Genomic DNA, 17,899 nt, shown 5'->3' with positions numbered 1-17,899 from the left:
AAAAGTGTCAAGCCAAGCTTTGTAGGCAGCATTTCTTTTTTTCTTCATTCTGTAAGATAAGAGAATAAGTTCTTGTCTAAACACTGCCTTCCAAGCACTTAAAGATGGAGCCTGATCTTCAAAAATCTTTATGTTTCTAATAATCCATATGGCCCACGCTGCAAGAATGATAATCTCCACGGCAAAAGGAAGAGATAAATGATCTTTTATTTCATAGAATGCCTCCAGTACTGATTGCTGATTCAAAACTTGAGGGCAAATCAGGGCCCAACATAACTGAGCAAAAGGACAGCTCCAGAATAGATGTGCTAAGGTCTCTTCTTGATTACATTGCAAAGTGGCACAGTTGAAGGATGGGAGGTGACAATTCTTTCTCTTAAGGAGATTCCTTGTAATAAGCATGTCATGCAATAAGAGCCAGAAAAAGAACTTGTGCTTGGGTTGACAAGAGGATTCCCATATCCAAGTGAAGAACTTTGGTGCTTGTTGTTCCCCAATCATGAATTTATAAGCACTTATTGTTGAATACTTGTCTGATCCCCATATGTAGGTCCAAGAATCAGATTGGATCTATTGTGCTTCAGTTTGCACATTATCACATAAAGATTCCAACTGCTCAAATTCATCAAAAGCTTGTTGGGAGAGGGGGAGATGGAAGAGATCCTGTAGGAATTCCATGTGCATGACTTTACTCACAGAAACATCTGTCCTCTTGGCAAAGGATATGAGGTGTGGGAATTTTTGGTGCAAACAGGAGTCCCCCAGAGACCAGTCCAAAAAAGCACAGTTCTACCATTACCCAAATTACACCTTGCCATAGCTTTATAAGTATCAATGAGCTTACGATGTGCTTTCCACCAAAAAGAGCCTTCCAATTTAATTCCAGGGGGCCTAACTTCATCATAGTAAGTATCTCTTATAAGATGCACCCATGGAATATCAGAGTTGTTGTAGAACTTGTATAGATTTTTGAGAAGAAGAGCTTTATTTTGAACATCAAGATTAAGAACTCCCAAACCACCCTGGTCCTTGGGTCTGCAAATTTTCTTCCAAGAAACTAGAGCACTTCCTTTTGCCTGGACATCTGCAGTCTTTTTTCTCCAAAGACAATGCCTCATATATTTGATCACTTGGTCCTTAACTGTGACAGGGACATCAAGACAACACATGAAGAAAATAGGTAGAGATGCTAGAACAGATTTAACCATTTGTAATTTCCCTCCATAGTTTAGAAAATCAGCAATTCCACCAAGCCTTGTTTGAACTCTTTGTACAATTGGCAGAAAATCTTCCAGAGATGGCTTTCAGATGCTAAGTGGCAGTCCCAAATATGTGAAAGGGAGGGTTCCCACTTTACAGTTCAGTGTAGCAGCAAAATGGGCCAATCTGTCAGGAGTCATGTTAATTGGCATCATGCTAGATTTCTGATAATTAACTTTGAGTCCAGTGGATGCAGCAAAAGATTGTAGAATTGACTTTAAGCAAAGCAATTGTGTAGCATCTGCCTTCATGACAAGGAGTGTATCATCAGCATACTGGATCACAGGGAAGTCAGGACATGGTGGGCAGGGAATTGGTTTTGATAGAAGATTCTCGTTCATAGCTTTATTTAGGACAGATTGAAGGAAATCAGCTACAAGGACAAATAACAGGGGAGATACAGGATCCCCCTGTCTCACACCCCTTCTGCAATAAAATTACTTCCCAGGAACACCAATTAGCATCACAACAGAAGTCCCAGAACTAAGGATCATAGCTATCCAGCTAATCCACTTATCACCAAAACCTTTAGCCTTAAGGATTTTGAGAATAGTTGTATGCTCAATTTTATCAAAAGCTTTTTCAAAGTCCAGTTTAAGAATAAGAATCTCCTCCTTTGATTGATGACATTGAAAGAGATATTCAAAAGCCCATCCTAGGCAGTCTTGAATGGATCTTTTCTTCAGGAAACCATATTGATTTTTATGCACCAAAGAGAGAATGATACCTTGGAGCCTATTAGCCAGCAGCTTGGTGATGATTTTGAGGACACAGTTGAGCAGAGAGATAGGCCTAAACTCCCCTAGTGCACTTGGGCTATCAATTTTTGGAACCAGTGTAATGAAGGAAGAGTTTATACTTTCCAGGTTAATATTCCCAGAATGGAAGTCTCTTATTAGCTGCTTGACATCAGCAGCAATAATTGACCAGCAATGTTTAACAAATTCATTGTTGAAACCATCAGGCCCAGGAGATATATCATTTGGTAAGAGCTTGACCACCTCCTCAATTTCCTTGTCAGAAAAAGGAGCTTCTAACATCAAATTCATGTCTTCAGAGATGTTTGATTCAAGAATTGTATCAAGATTAAATTGCATCTCTGGGTGATCTGACTGACCCATTCTATCCTTGAATGCTTTCCAAAAAATAGCTGCTTTCCCTTCATGGTCAAAGACTTCTACTTGGTCAGAATTCTGCAGCATTGCAATGTAGTTGTTTCTGTAATTGATAGTGGCTTTTGTATGAAAGAACCTGGTATTTGCATCACCTAACTTGACCCACTTAATTTTCCCTCTTTGTTTCCATTAAGAATTTTGATTCTGCAAAAGATTTATGAGGTGTGTTTTGAGAGTGTCTCTCAGATCCCATTCATTAGAGATAAGGTTCTGAATTCTTCCAACTGGTCAAGCCAGGAAATGACTTCATTAACCTTCTCAATAAGATGTTTTAAGCAAGGCAAACTTTTTGCCCAAAGCTTGAGACTCCTTCTTAAGTTCTTGAATTTTGCATTTATCTTTTTAGCACTATCCATATGGCCCACAGGAATGTTCCAAGCATTTTCGAAAATTTGCTTAAAATCACTATGCTGCATCCAATGATTTTCAATCCTGAAAATTTTAGCCTTTGGAATTTTTGTATTGAAAACAACAACACATGGAACATGGTCAGAGGTGGGCCTCACAAGAGGATAAGCAAAAGAAGCTGGGTAAGAGATTGTCCAGGAAGGTGAAGTGAAAACCCAATCTAATTTCTCCAGAAGAGGATCCTTCTGCATGTTACTCCAAGTAAATTTTCTTCCTTTTAAAGGTAATTCAATAATACCCAAATTACTAATTGCTTCATTAAACAGTAGAATATCATTTAGGTCCCCACTAGGTTTGTTTCTATCTGAGGGACTTCTGATGAAATTAAAGTCTCCCATGATTAGCCAATCAGTCTCTTGGGGCATGTCAATGTTGGCAAACCAATCTATAAAAATAGCTTTCCTATCAGCTTGGCATGGCCCATAGATATTTGTAAGAATCCAGGAATCATTGGAGAGATTACTTTTGAATTTGACTGAGAGGGAGAATTCATTGTGGAAAGCCAGTTCACCATTGAAAAGGGCTCCATTCCAAATAATAATCAAGCCACCAGAGGCCCCCACTGAAGGAACATACTCAAACTTATTAAATTTCTTGGGGCAGAATTTCTTGATGTAAGCCAGGTCAAATAACTCTCTCTTAGTTTCTTGGAGACAAATAATATCACAGCCAGATTCATCAATTTTGTTAGAGAGAGCCAACCATTTCTTCTCAGAATTAATACCCCTCAAGTTCCAGTTCATAATTTTCCAAGTTTTGCAATTATCCATAGACATCATAAAGATTTTTGCATAACCAGCCCACAGCAAAGTATACTCTAGGCATCTAACAGAATAATATCGATCTTATTACATCACAAGCAGCAAATGTACTTAACAAGTTCACATAGAGCTGGTACATGCTGCCAAAAGCAAACTTTAACAGGTACAGAAGGTGCAATGAAGGCAACCATGCCCCAATAAAAGCAAAAGCATAACAAAGGCTTATCATTGGAAACTAATTAGTGGTGTTCTTCTTGGCCGGCTTCTCCATGGAAGCAGGCTTACTCTTCCCTTTATTTTCAATGGGCTTGGCCTTTGAGCTTGTGGAGGCATTGCTTGTCTTCTTCTGGCCAATAACTCCAGGTGACACTGTGGTTTTGTTGTCTCCACCAGACCTTGTTTTTCTTCAGGATTTTCTTATCTACAGTTTCTTCAGGGACCTTGCAAAAGGATATTGCCAAATTCTTAACCACTTTAGAATTGATCATGGGTGGAGCAGCATTGCAAGTGAGGCAGTGTTTATCTGAGCAGTTGGCATGGTTTTTATATCCATCATTTAACAACACAAGTCTGGGACTTCTTCTTACCTCAGACTCTACCAGTGCCCCTTTGCCCTCCCTTCTTTTCCTTTTAGGAGTTGAGGGAATCTCTTCTGTGGATGTAGGAGAAGAGAGTCCTTCATCCTGGTCAGACATAGTAATGCAAATATGAGCCTTAGAGGTGGCACAAGAATCTGGAATAACAAATTGGGTAGAAGCTTCTGTATTCATAGGTTCTTTAAGAATATCCCAAAGTTGTGATGAAAGAAAGTGTTTTGCCCAATCAAATTTTTCTGGAGTTGATAGCATGAGAGTAACAAAATTAAACCGACTCACAGGAATATCCACAATAGGTTTGTTAGGCTTTCCAGAACCATGCAAGTGTGGGGCAAAGAACTGCTCCCAAAGAAGTAACCCTGTTGTTGACATCCTTCTGGTCAAATCATGCTCCTCAGGTATGGGAAAGAAGTGTGTTTGTACTCTTCCAAGTGTCAGCTGCAGGTGGGCTTCATTTGGAGGAACTAGCTGCACATTGTCAGGTAAGAAAAGATTGTCCTCCATGAGATGCATCTCCTGAGATTCAGTAGTAACCAAGGATGGAGCATTGCTGTCAGGTTGAGCAAAATACTCCTCACTATCTTCTTCAGCAGAGTAAGCTTGTAAAATGTTCAGCAATCCTTCCCCCAGAGGTGGTACAGAGTGAGAATAACTTGCTAGAGCCAAAGGTACAGATGAAACAGCCTCATTGTCTGCATGGCCCTGGGATGCAATGTCTTCAGAGCTAGAGGAAGATAATTGCACAAAACTAGTTGCATCTGGTAAAGGAGGTCCTTGATATTCATTACCCATATCCACTTCATCTGGCTGTTCAGGCATATGATTGTTGATTTCATGTTGCTGTTCCACTTCCATGGGCTGGGGAAGTTCCTGCACTGGACCCATAGCCCAATGACCCCATGATGGCGTGTAACTCACACGTTCGTTGGGAACCCCAAGAGGAAGGTATGATGCGCACAGCAGCAAGTTTTCCCTCAGAAAGAAACCAAGGTTTATTGAACCAGGAGGAGCCAAGAAGCACGTTGAAGGTTGATGGCGGCGGGATGTAGTGCGGCGCAACACCAGGGATTCCGGCGCCAACGTGGAACCTGCACAACACAACCAAAGTACTTTGCCCCAACGAAACAGTGAGGTTGTCAATCTCACCGGCTTGCTGTAACAAAGGATTAACCGTATTGTGTGGAAGATGATTGTTTGCAGAAAACAGTAGAATTTCAGTAAAGAGAATTGGACCGGGGTCCACAGTTCACTAGAGGTGTCTCTCCCATAAGACAAACAGCATGTTGGGTGAACAAATTACAGTTGGGCAATTGACAAATAAAGAGAGCATGACCATGCACATACATATCATGATGAGTATAGTGAGATTTAATTGGGCATTACGACAAAGTACATAGACCGCCATCCAACTGCATCTATGCCTAAAAAGTCCACCTTCAGGTTATCATCCGAACCCCCTCCAGTATTAAGTTGCAAAGCAACAGACAATTGCATTAAGTATGGTGCGTAATGTAATCAACAACTACATCCTTAGACATAGCATCAATGTTTTATCCCTAGTGGCAACAGCACAACACAACCTTAGAACTTTCTGTCACTGTCCCAGGTGTCAATGCAGGCATGAACCCACTATCGAGCATAAGTACTCCCTCTTGGAGTTACAAGCATCTACTTGGCCAGAGCATCTACTAGTAACGGAAAGCATGCAAGATCATAAACAACACGTAGATATAACTTTGATAATCAACATAACAAGTATTCTCTATTCATCAGATCCCAACAAACGCAACATATAGAATTACAGATAGATGATCTTGATCATGTTAGGCAGCTCACAAGATCCGACAATGATAGCACAATGGGGAGAAGACAACCATCTAGCTACTGCTATGGACCCATAGTCCAGGGGTAGACTACTCACACATCACACCGGAGGCGACCATGGCGGCGTAGAGTCCTCCGGGAGATGATTCCCCTCTCCGGCAGGGTGCCGGAGGCGATCTCCTGGATCCACCGAGATGGGATCGGCGTTGGCGGCGTCTCTGGAAGGTTTTCCGTATCGTGGCTCTCGGTACTGGGGGTTTCGTCACGGAGGCTTTAAGTAGGCGGAAGGGTAGGTCAAGAGGCGGCACGGGGGGCCCAGACCATAGGGCCGCGCGGCCAGGGCAGGGGCCGCGCCGCCCTATGCTCTGGCTGCCTCGTGGCCCCTCTTCGTTTCGTCTTCGGACTTCTGGAAGCTTCGTGGAAAAATAGGCCCCTGGGCTTTGATTTCGTCCGATTCCGAGAATATTTCCTTACTAGGATTTCTGAAACCAAAAACAGCAGAAAACAAGAATCGGCACTTCGGCATCTTGTTAATAGGTTAGTTCCAGAAAATGCACGGATATGACATAAAGTGTGCATAAAACATGTAGATAACATCAATAATGTGGCATGGAACATAAGAAATTATCGATACGTCGGAGACGTATCAGCATCCCCAAGCTTAGTTCTGCTCGTCCAGCAGGTAAAACGATAACACGTATAATTTACGGAGTGACATGCCATCATAATCTTGATCATACTATTTGTAAAGCATATGTAGTGAATGCAGCGATCAAAACAATGTATATGACATGAGTAAACAAGTGAATCATAAAGCAAAGACTTTTCATGAATAGCACTTCAAGACAAGCATCAATAAGTCTTGCATAAGAGTTAACTCATAAAGCAATAATTCAAAGTAAAGGCATTGAAGCAACACAAAAGAAGATTAAGTTTCAGCGGTTGCTTTCAACTTGTAACATGTATATCTCATGGATATTGTCAACATAGAGTAATATAATAAGTGCAATAAGCAAGTATGTAGGAATCAATGCATAGTTCACACAAGTGTTTGCTTCTTGAGATGGAGAGAAATAGGTGAACTGACTCAACATTGAAAGTAAAAGAATGGTCCTCCATAGAGGAAAAGCATCGATTGCTATATTTGTGATAGAGCTTTGATTTTGAAAACATGAAACAATTTTGTCAACGGTAGTAATAAAGCATATGCATCATGTAAATTATATCTTATAAGTTGCAAGCCTCATGCATAGTGTACTAATAGTGCCCGCACCTTGTCCTAATTAGCTTGGACTACCGGATCATCACAATGCACTGTTTTAACCAAGTGTCACAAAGGGGTACCTCTATGCCGCCTGTACAAAGGTCTAAGGAGAAAGCTCGCATTGGATTTCTCGCTATTGATTATTCTTCAACTTAGACATCCATACCGGGACAACATAGACAACAGATAATGGACTCCTCTTTTATGCATAAGCATGTAACAACAATTAATAATTTTCTCATTTGAGATTTGAGGATATATGTCCAAAACTGAAACTTCCACCATGGATCATGGCTTTAGTTAGCGGCCCAATGTTCTTCTCTAACATATGCATGCTTAACCATAGGGTGGTAGATCTCTCTTACTTCAGACAAGACGGACATGCATAGCAACTCACATGAAATTCAACTATGAATAGTTGATGGCGTCCCCAGTGAACATGGTTATCGCACAACAAGCAACTTAATAAGAGATAAAGTGCATAATTACATATTCAATACCACAATAGTTTTTAAGCTATCTGTCCCATGAGCTATATATTGCAAAGGTGAATGATGGAATTTTAAAGGTAGCACTCAAGCAATTTACTTTGGAATGGCGGAAAATACCATGTAGTAGGTAGGTATGGTGGACACAAATGGCATAGTGGTTGGCTCAAGTATTTTGGATGCATGAGAAGTATTCCCTCTCGATACAAGGTTTAGGCTAGCAAGGCTTATTTGAAACAAATACAAGGATGAACCGGTGCAGCAAAACTCACATAAAAGACATATTGAAAACATTATAAGACTCTACACCGTCTTCCTTGTTGTTCAAACTCAATACTAGAAATTATCTAGACCTTAGAGAAACCAAATATGCAAACCAAATTTTAGCATGCTCTATGTATTTCTTCATTAATGAGTGCAAAGCATATGATGCAAGAGCTTAAACATGAGCACAACAATTGCCAAGTATCACATTACCCAAGACATTAATAGCAATTACTACATGTATCATTTTCCAATTCCAACCATATAACAATTTAACGAAGGAGAAACTTCGCCATGAATACTATGAGTAGAAACCAAGGACATACTTGTCCATATGCTACAGCGGAGCGTGTCTCTCTCCCATAAAGTGAATGCTAGGATCCATTTTATTCAAACAAAACAAAAACAAAAACAAACCGACGCTCCAAGAAAAAGCACATAAGATGTGATGGAATAAAAATATAGTTTCAGGGGAGGAACCTGATAATATTGTCGATGAAGAAGGGGATGCCTTGGGCATCCCCAAGCTTAGACGCTTGAGTCTTCTTGATATATGCAGGGGTGAACCACCGGGGCATCCCCAAGCTTAGAGCTTTCACTCTCCTTGATCATGTTGCATCATACTCCTCTCTTGATCCTTGAAAACTTCCTCCACACCAAACTCGAAACAACTCATTAGAGGGTTAGTGCACAATAAAAATTGACATATTCAGAGGTGACACAATCATTCTTAACACTGCTGGACATTGCATAATGCTACTGGACATTAGTGGATCAAAGAAATTCATCCAACATAGCAAAAGAGGCAATGCGAAATAAAAGGCAGAATCTGTCAAAACAGAATAGTTCGTATTGACGAATTTTAAAATGGCACCAGACTTGCTCAAATGAAAATGCTCAAATTTAATGAAAGTTGCGTACATATCTGAGGATCATGCACGTAAATTGGCTTAATTTTCTGAGCTACCTACAGGGAGGTGGACCCAGATTCGTGACAGCAAAGAAATCTGGAACTGCGCAGTAATCCAAATCTAGTACTTACTTTACTATCAAAGACTTTACTTGGCACAACAAAACACAAAACTAAGATAAGGAGAGGTTGCTACAGTAGTAAACAACTTCCAAGACACAAAATAAAAACAAAGTACTGTAGGTAAAAACATGGGTTGTCTCCCATAAGCGCTTTTCTTTAACGCCTTTCAGCTAGGCGCAGAAAGTGTGTATCAAGTATTATCAAGAGACGGTGTGTCGTTATTATGAGCTCCCCCATCCGCAGTGGTACCAAGGGCTTTGTCAATTTTAGGCCTATAATAATACTTCTTTGGTTTAGGCACTTTAGAGACATACATAAACTTTTGCTCCTTACCCACATAAGCTTTCTCCTTATATTTAAGAGATGAAAATGTTGAACCCAAGGTTCCCATAGCTTTTTCAAGTTCATCAATCCTATTGATTTGATCATCATGGACAACACAAGTTCCTAGGACACTAATTCTTTCATCAATTCCTACTAAGGATTTATCAAGTTCATCAGTTTTATCGAGTAACACTTCCAATTTAGCTTCAATACTTGGAAATTTTTTCTCTATGGTTTCCAATTTTTTCATAACATCTTCAAGAGAGATTTCAGTTTTAACTTTATCAACAGGGGGTATTCCAAATAGACTCTCAATAATGCAGCTAGCTTCTAATGCAGGGGTACTTAAGAAGTTACCTCCTGCGAGACAATCAAGAACATGCCTATTCCAGCTAGAGATACCAACATAAAAATTCCTGAGTAAAATAGTGGTGGAGTGTTTCTTAGTGCACCTATTATGGGCATTACTAATTCTATACCAAGCATCTCTTAAACATTCTCCCCCTTGTTGCTTAAACGAACGAACTTCAACTTCAGGATTACTCATTTTAGCAGTAGTAAATAAAGCAAAATAGATAGAGTAAATGCAAGTAAACTAATTTTTTTTTGTGTTTTTGATATAGCAAACAAGATAGCAAATAAAGTAAAACTAGCAACTAATTTTTTTGTATTTTGATTTAGTGCAGCAAACAAAGTAGTAAATAAAACTAAGCAAGACAAAAACAAAGTAAAGAGATTGAGAAGTGGAGACTCCCCTTGCAGCGTGTCTTGATCTCCCCGGCAACGGCGCCAGAAAATATGCTTGATGGCGTGTAACTCACACGTTCGTTGGGAACCCCAAGAGGAAGGTATGATGCGCACAGCAGCAAGTTTTCCCTCAGAAAGAAACCAAGGTTTATCGAACCAGGAGGAGCCAAGAAGCACGTTGAAGGTTGATGGTGGCGGGATGTAGTGCGGCGCAACACCAGGGATTCCGGCGCCAACGTGGAACCTGCACAACACAACCAAAGTACTTTGCCCCAACGAAACAGTGAGGTTGTCAATCTCACCGGCTTGCTGTAACAAAGGATTAACCGTATTGTGTGGAAGATGATTGTTTGCAGAAAACAGTAGAACAAGTATTGCAGTAGATTGTATTTCAGTAAAGAGAATTGGACCGGGGTCCACAGTTCACTAGAGGTGTCTCTCCCATAAGACAAACAGCATGTTGGGTGAACAAATTACAGTTGGGCAATTGACAAATAAAGAGAGCATGACCATGCACATACATATCATGATGAGTATAGCGAGATTTAATTGGGCATTACGACAAAGTACATAGACCGCCATCCAACTGCATCTATGCCTAAAAAGTCCACCTTCAAAGTTATCATCCGAACCCCTCCAGTATTAAGTTGCAAAGCAACAGACAATTGCATTAAGTATGGTGCGTAATGTAATCAACAACTACATCCTTAGACATAGCATCAATGTTTTATCCCTAGGGGCAACAGCACAACACAACCTTAGAACTTTCATCCTTTGTCCCAGTGTCAATGCGAGCATGAACCCACTATCGAGCATAAGTACTCCCTCTTGGAGTTACAAGCATCTACTTGGCCAGAGCATCTACTAGTAACGGAAAGCATGCAAGATCATAAACAACACGTAGATATAACTTTGATAATCAACATAACAAGTATTCTCTATTCATCGGATCCCAACAAACGCAACATATAGAATTACAGATAGATGATCTTGATCATGTTAGGCAGCTCACAAGATCCGACAATGATAGCACAATGGGGAGAAGACAACCATCTAGCTACTGCTATGGACCCATAGTCCAGGGGTAGACTACTCACACATCACACCGGAGGCGACCATGGCGGCGTAGAGTCCTCCGGGAGATGATTCCCCTCTCCGGCAGGGTGCCGGAGGCGATCTCCTGGATCCCCCGAGATGGGATCGGCGTTGGCGGCGTCTCTGGAAGGTTTTCCATATCGTGGCTCTCGGTACTGGGGGTTTCGTCACGGAGGCTTTAAGTAGGCGGAAAGGTAGGTCAAGAGGCGGCACGGGGGGCCCAGACCATAGGGCCGCGCGGCCAGGGCAGGGGCCGCGCCGCCCTATGCTCTGGCTGCCTCGTGGCCCCTCTTCGTTTCGTCTTCGGACTTCTGGAAGCTTCGTGGAAAAATAGGCCCCTGGGCTTTGATTTCGTCCAATTCCGAGAATATTTCCTTACTAGGATTTCTGAAACCAAAAACAGCAGAAAACAGCAACTGGCACTTCGGCATCTTGTTAATAGGTTAGTTCCAGAAAATGCACGAATATGACATAAAGTGTGCATAAAACATGTAGATAACATCAATAATGTGGCATGGAACATAAGAAATTATCGATACGTCGGAGACGTATCACCCCACCCATCTGCAGCATCTGCATCATTCTGATCAAGTGGCTGTGGTGGCCCTGGGTGCACCAGAGGTGCAGGTAAAGCATGTCCTAGCATGGGGTGAGGGTCTACCCCTTCATCAGGCACAGGATCTTCATCTGGTGGCCCTCCACCAAGGAAGTTTTGCTGCAGAACTTCAACAAGAAAAGTCCAAGACTGAGCCTCTGGCCTTGAACTTTCAGTCATCCTAATACTTCTTGGAATATCTTGCAGTTCAGTAACCCTCACCTTTACAAGCACTCTTCCTTTTCTGTTTGGGTCTCTTTCCCACAGCAACAAGGATCCAATATCAGAGAAACAAGCATTCAAATCTTCAGGTTTCATGTGATCTAAAGGAGGGCCAACCAGGAGTAACCAGACATCTCTATTGAAAGTAACTCCTCTCCAGTTAATTCCCTCATCATGGTTGACAAAGGAAATAGTAACATCACCAAACTGATTGGGGCTAGAAGAAATAAGTCTGTCCTTGTCACTGACATTCCTGAACTGCACGTATGCAGCCCCAAAAGGGCAAGATTGCAAGGCCACAAAACCAACTCTAGCAACTTCATTTAAGTACTCCCCTAGAACATCTCTGACATTATCGAAAGGAACCAAACCTTCTGGGAAAGGATTAATGGTGGCGATGGCGTATTGCTCGTGCTCCTTTGGGCGGTGAGGCACCACCACCCTCTTCACTGCGAGCCTGCCCTCGATGTGCTGAATCTGGTAGCCGTGAGGAATGAAGGGCCTGGGATCGATGGGAATATTAGCCATTGTCGGAGTCAGAGCCTCTGATGGCTCCGCGGTGGTGGTCGGTAGCAGCAGCGGTTGCGGAGAGAGCGAGGGTGGCGAATGCGAGGAGGCAGAGACGACAGAGGCAGAGGATATTTTTTCCCCGGAATGGAATCCCAAAAAATCACTAAAAGAGGAAACCTCCTGAATAAAAGGTGCCCGCCCATGGGCCTTAAACCATGTAAGGTAACTGTCGTTTGGCCACTTAATAGAATTGAAGGAGGGAAATTTGAAAAAAGGAATGAGGCCCGGCAAAATCGCATGTGATGAGGGTCGGCTAGAAGGAAAGCTTTGATGAGGTGGGGCACAATCTGATGAGGTAGCCATTTGCAGAGGAGAGGAAATCTCGGGTACCAAATGGGGGTGGCAAGAAGGATATTGCATGCGCTTAAACACCGACAAGCACTGAAAATTAGATGAAGAATATTTTTTCCTTTTTACCACCTGCCATTCTGAATCAGATTCTTTGTAAAATTTTCTCTCCTCAACCAACCAATTTGGACCACCTTTTCCCCAAAGATTAATGAAAAGTTCAAACATCGGGGTGCAAACTTTTGATTGGTTGTAAATTTCAAACCCAACAGGTGTTGAGGCCACACAGAATTGGTAGCTTCTATCTCTAAGATGTTTTACTCTGAAGGAAGAAGCAATGCCCCCAAAGCATGATTGAAGAGCAATGGCCACAGTTTGTATATCAAGCTTAAAGCTAGCCCTCCCAAAAGAAGCCACAAGCAAAAAAGCTCTTCTATGAGAAGCATTGGTAGGAGTAACAGGATAACCAAACTTATTTTTGCAAGTTGCTTGAAAGGAAGCTCCTATAGAGAAATCCAAAGCAGGAACATGATTTGTACCTTGAGGAGTATTGTTCTTCTGAAAGTTGTCAGGCTTCGAAGATAATGACCTCAAAATGCCCACTCCTAGAGCCAGGGAATCTGAGATAATGCGTTCACCCACTACAACAGTGTGAGATTGAAGATCCAGGATCAAACCAGAATGAACCCTTTCATTTTCCAATAGGAACCTAGCATCCAAAATTTGTTCATCAGTGTCAAGAAGAACCAGCCTCTTAGCTTGACGTCTCAATATCAGGAAAGCTTGAAAAGACTTAGAGCCATCATGAAAAGAGGAGCAAGATGCCTTCCAACGAACAAGAGGGGCTTCTAGCAGGGAAGAGGACTTAGGAGCAATAGATGATTTAACCACTTGAGCAAAACTCCTTGTAATGTTAAACCCTTGAGGGTCAGAGGGAAGAGAATCCATCTGGTGAGAGCTAACAGGAGAACCAACGCATTCACCCACGAAAATAGAGTGATCTTTGAAATCCAAAATAGTACCAGTATTAATTTGCTCATCTTGAGTAAGAATCTAGCAGAGATCACCTGCTCTTTAGGATCAACCAGAACAATCCGTTTTGCCATAGGCTTCAAAAGAAGGAAACCAGATCTACCCATAGGTATTTTTGAATCCATTTGCCCCACGGGAGAAAAAGTTACCCTCCATCTCAAAGGGGGTGGCTCCGAGAATGATGAAAAACCAGGTGGAGAAACAATACAGTCTTGCACAAAAACCAGATGGGAAGGGAATCTAATAGAAGATCCAGGGTAGAAAACCTCCCCATCACTTAAAGTTTTACCAACCAAAGGAGAATCCTTGTGATTAACAAGTGCCAACCAATTATTCGGCCAGAGATGAAGGAATCCAGAAGCCTTGTGACAAGATCCATGGTCCAGAATTGATTCAAAAGAAACTTTCCAACGACCAAGAGGGGAAGGAAGGGGGGCCATGAGAGAGATCACCTTGGAGAACCACGTGAAAATGATCGGAGCAGCTTGATGAGATCACCGGAGATCAGGGAGAACGCCGGTGGAGGAGGAGGTGGGAGCCATCACCCGGTTCCAATACCTGACTTCAAAAAAGCTTCATTTTTTAAAATTATTCTTAATGAAATGTACTTAATATAATGGGCATGTGTCTCAAATCATAGTTATTCCAGTTACAACAAAAAAAATGCAAGCTAATATGTCGAATGATGCAACAATACGTTTAACATGCCTAGTTTAACATGCCTACGACGAGTCATGGAAAAATAAAATAGTTCATTATAAATAGTTTAACTAGTACCTACGAATGATATGTCCAATTGGGCATCCCGATCGCCAACTATGCAGGCCTCATGTCACCTCCAACAAACAAATATGTTAATCGAACTTTGATAAGCTCCTCATCTCAGAATAACTGACTTCTTTCCTGTCGCACTCTTTCGCTTTACTTATAAAGCCAGCCTTTTATCTGAAAAAGAATTCTTCGCTTCAGAATTCACCGAGGTAAGCAAAGCTGTGGCGGCGGTCATCAACCGTGCATGGATCGATGACATTAACAAACCAATGAACATTCATGGATTTATGCAGGTCCTTGCCATTTCAGAAGAGCTCACTAATATGCACCTAAACCATGACACATATGATGTATGGACCTGGACACGGAACGACAATGGGTCCTTCATATCTAAATCGGTCAACATGGCAAATACTTTTTGATAGGATAAAATTCGAGGCGAGATTGTGGATTTTAGCGAGACCCAAGCGCTTGGGAGATTTGATGCCGGGAGAGTAAAGCTTTGTAATTAATTCAAAGGGCCGATGGCCGAACTTTTATTTAGAAGAAGGAAAAGGGGGTACAAGGTGTACACTGGAGCGTAGCTACAGATTCAAAAGCGAGACCACAAAGAGTGATCAAGAAAACAAGAGAAAAAACAACCAGCCACATCCCAAACTCAATACCACGGCTACTGAAGGAAAAGCTTCAGGACAATACACACCTACAGGCCGATCACAGCTCCTTCCGTCCTCCAGGAGTTCATGTCATGTACGATCAACTGTGTTTTGTTCCTCCTGAAAGATTCGCGCATTCCGCTCTTTCTAGATCCTCCAATGTACCAGAATAGCAACCGTGTCAGAATCACGGTGATGATTCTTTGGAGCTCTCTTCCTTGCAGTCAGTGTAACACCCCAAAATTTTCAAACAAAGAATAAAAATGAATTTCCTTTTTCCAAATTTTGGAACCAACAAAAACTTTTATTAAATTAAGTTAGGAGCATAATGCTCATGCATGTGTGTGATGACTTTTGCCATGATGTTTGTTTGAAGTGTTCACCAATGCTTGTTAAACCCTAAACCCTACCCCTTTTAACACCAAAGAGAAACAAAATAAAAAGAAAACAAAATAAGAGAAAAAGCATATGAGAGCAAATAGCTATCTTTGCAAATAATAAACTATGCCATGTTCTACCATGTTTAGATAGTTTGAAAAACCTCAACAAACCAAACCTAGTACTCATCAACTAAATCAAAGGTGAAACAAAAAGAAAATGAAAATATACATAGAGGCATATGTGGGCATATAGCCAAAATTGCAATTCTTGTCTTATGCCATTTTTACTTTGCTAAAATGGTTGGAAACCATTAGTAAACTTAACCTAACCCTCAAGGAACCCAACACCATGACCTCGGGTCAAAGAAAAAGAAAATAAAATGAAAACATAAATTCACATGTGAGGCTTATGGCCATTTTTGTAAATCTTTAACCTAGACCTATTTAATTTGTTTAAATGGTTTGGAAATGTTCCTAAACTAATAAGAATCACTTTTGAATCAAAGAAATGCAAATCAAATAAAGAGAAAATAAAAAACCAAGTCACATATGATAATGGTCATATGTGACAATTTTAGCATCTGACCCACTTTGAGCCCTTGTATTAAGAGATTTCTAAACTAAACATTCTCAAGTCTTTGCACCTCATCCAAGACCTCATCAAGATGAACGACTTTGGTCAAGATCACCCCTGCAAACTCTTGCTAGATTTCAAAATATCATCAAGCCAAGTGGCAACATTGAAACAAAAACTAGATCATACCCATTTTAAAATTTCAGAAATCAACTCAATTTTGCACCCCACCACCACCATTGTGTGTCAAACATTATTTGAACCATCTCCATAAAATATTTTTGCAAAATTCAAAAACATTTCTCTTGCGGCCATTAACACAAACACTTGGTGTGCACAAACTGAATTTGATCATACTCTCTTTTACCCACTGGTTTTTAGACTAAACCATCCTTACTCTTGTCATCATTGACCTCTCCTTACACCACTTGATCAAAGCCAAGCCTCAGAGACCAAGTACATGCATGAGATCATCGAGTACATGACCATGCCGTGGCATGTCATGCCCCTCTCCATGCCACTCACCTCTCCACTCACCTCCACCATGCATCACCATGTCCTCTGACTTCTACACATCCTGCTGATCACGCTAGACACCTCACCTAGCCAGTAGACGTGCTGCACCGTCGAGAACGCGACGTGCCCAGACGCGCCAGAGCGCGCCAGACACGTCCCTGGGCACGCCAGTTCATCACCTGCCCCCATTGACTCCGACCACCTGCTGCCCTCTCCTCTCACCCGCTCACTCCCCTCGACGGCAGCTACCTCATAGACAAGCTCTTTGGCCCGCGCAAGCCCTGCAGACAACGCCATCATCGACGACATCCGCCGGTACCCGCGCCAGTACGTGACGTCGCCAGCACTCTCCCGTCCTCCGTTTGCTGCGCCGTGACACGCGTTAGGACCGCCTCGACGTCGCCCACAGTACGCAACCACCCCCCTGACCTCTAGCTCCCTCTAGCACCGTCACCACCATGACCTGCCCTGCTCCGCTTCGGCCAACTCTCGACCCTATAAAATGAGGGCCTCCCAAGCTATCCGAGCACACCAGCTTGCTCCTCTCCCTTCACTTGCTCTACTCGAACCCTCTCCCATCCACATTAGCGCCGGTAGCCACTTAATTTCACGCCGGAGCCCGCGGAACCGCCGCAGACGAATCCGTCGATTGGCGCCACAGCAGCTCCTCCCACGACCATCATCCGCCTCGCCGTCGTCGACAACGTCGAACGCCGCCGACGCCCAGCCTCGCCGACCGCCGGTGAGCTCGCCAATGCCCGACCCTCGCCGCGCCAGTAGCCCCTCTCGCCGGAGACGGCGACGTCTCTGCACCGTTGGATCGCGTTCTAATCCAACGCTCCTCTCGCACGCGTACCGCTTCGGGTTTAAAAAGCCACTGACGTGTGGGGTCCGCTGTCAGGCGGCCTGCTGCGCACGAGAGCACAGTTGGGCCGGCCCATTTATTTTTCCCGCGCGAGCCCACGAATTTGAATTCGGTTTAATTGATTTATTTCAAATTCAATACTGGTGTAAAATTCAAAATTTAATAACTTCAAATCTAATAAGCCAAATTTA

This window comes from Lolium perenne, chromosome 3 (assembly GCF_019359855.2).
Source record: "Lolium perenne isolate Kyuss_39 chromosome 3, Kyuss_2.0, whole genome shotgun sequence".
In the NCBI taxonomy this organism is placed as follows: Eukaryota; Viridiplantae; Streptophyta; class Magnoliopsida; order Poales; family Poaceae; genus Lolium; species Lolium perenne.
This window is presented reverse-complemented; position numbering follows the sequence as displayed.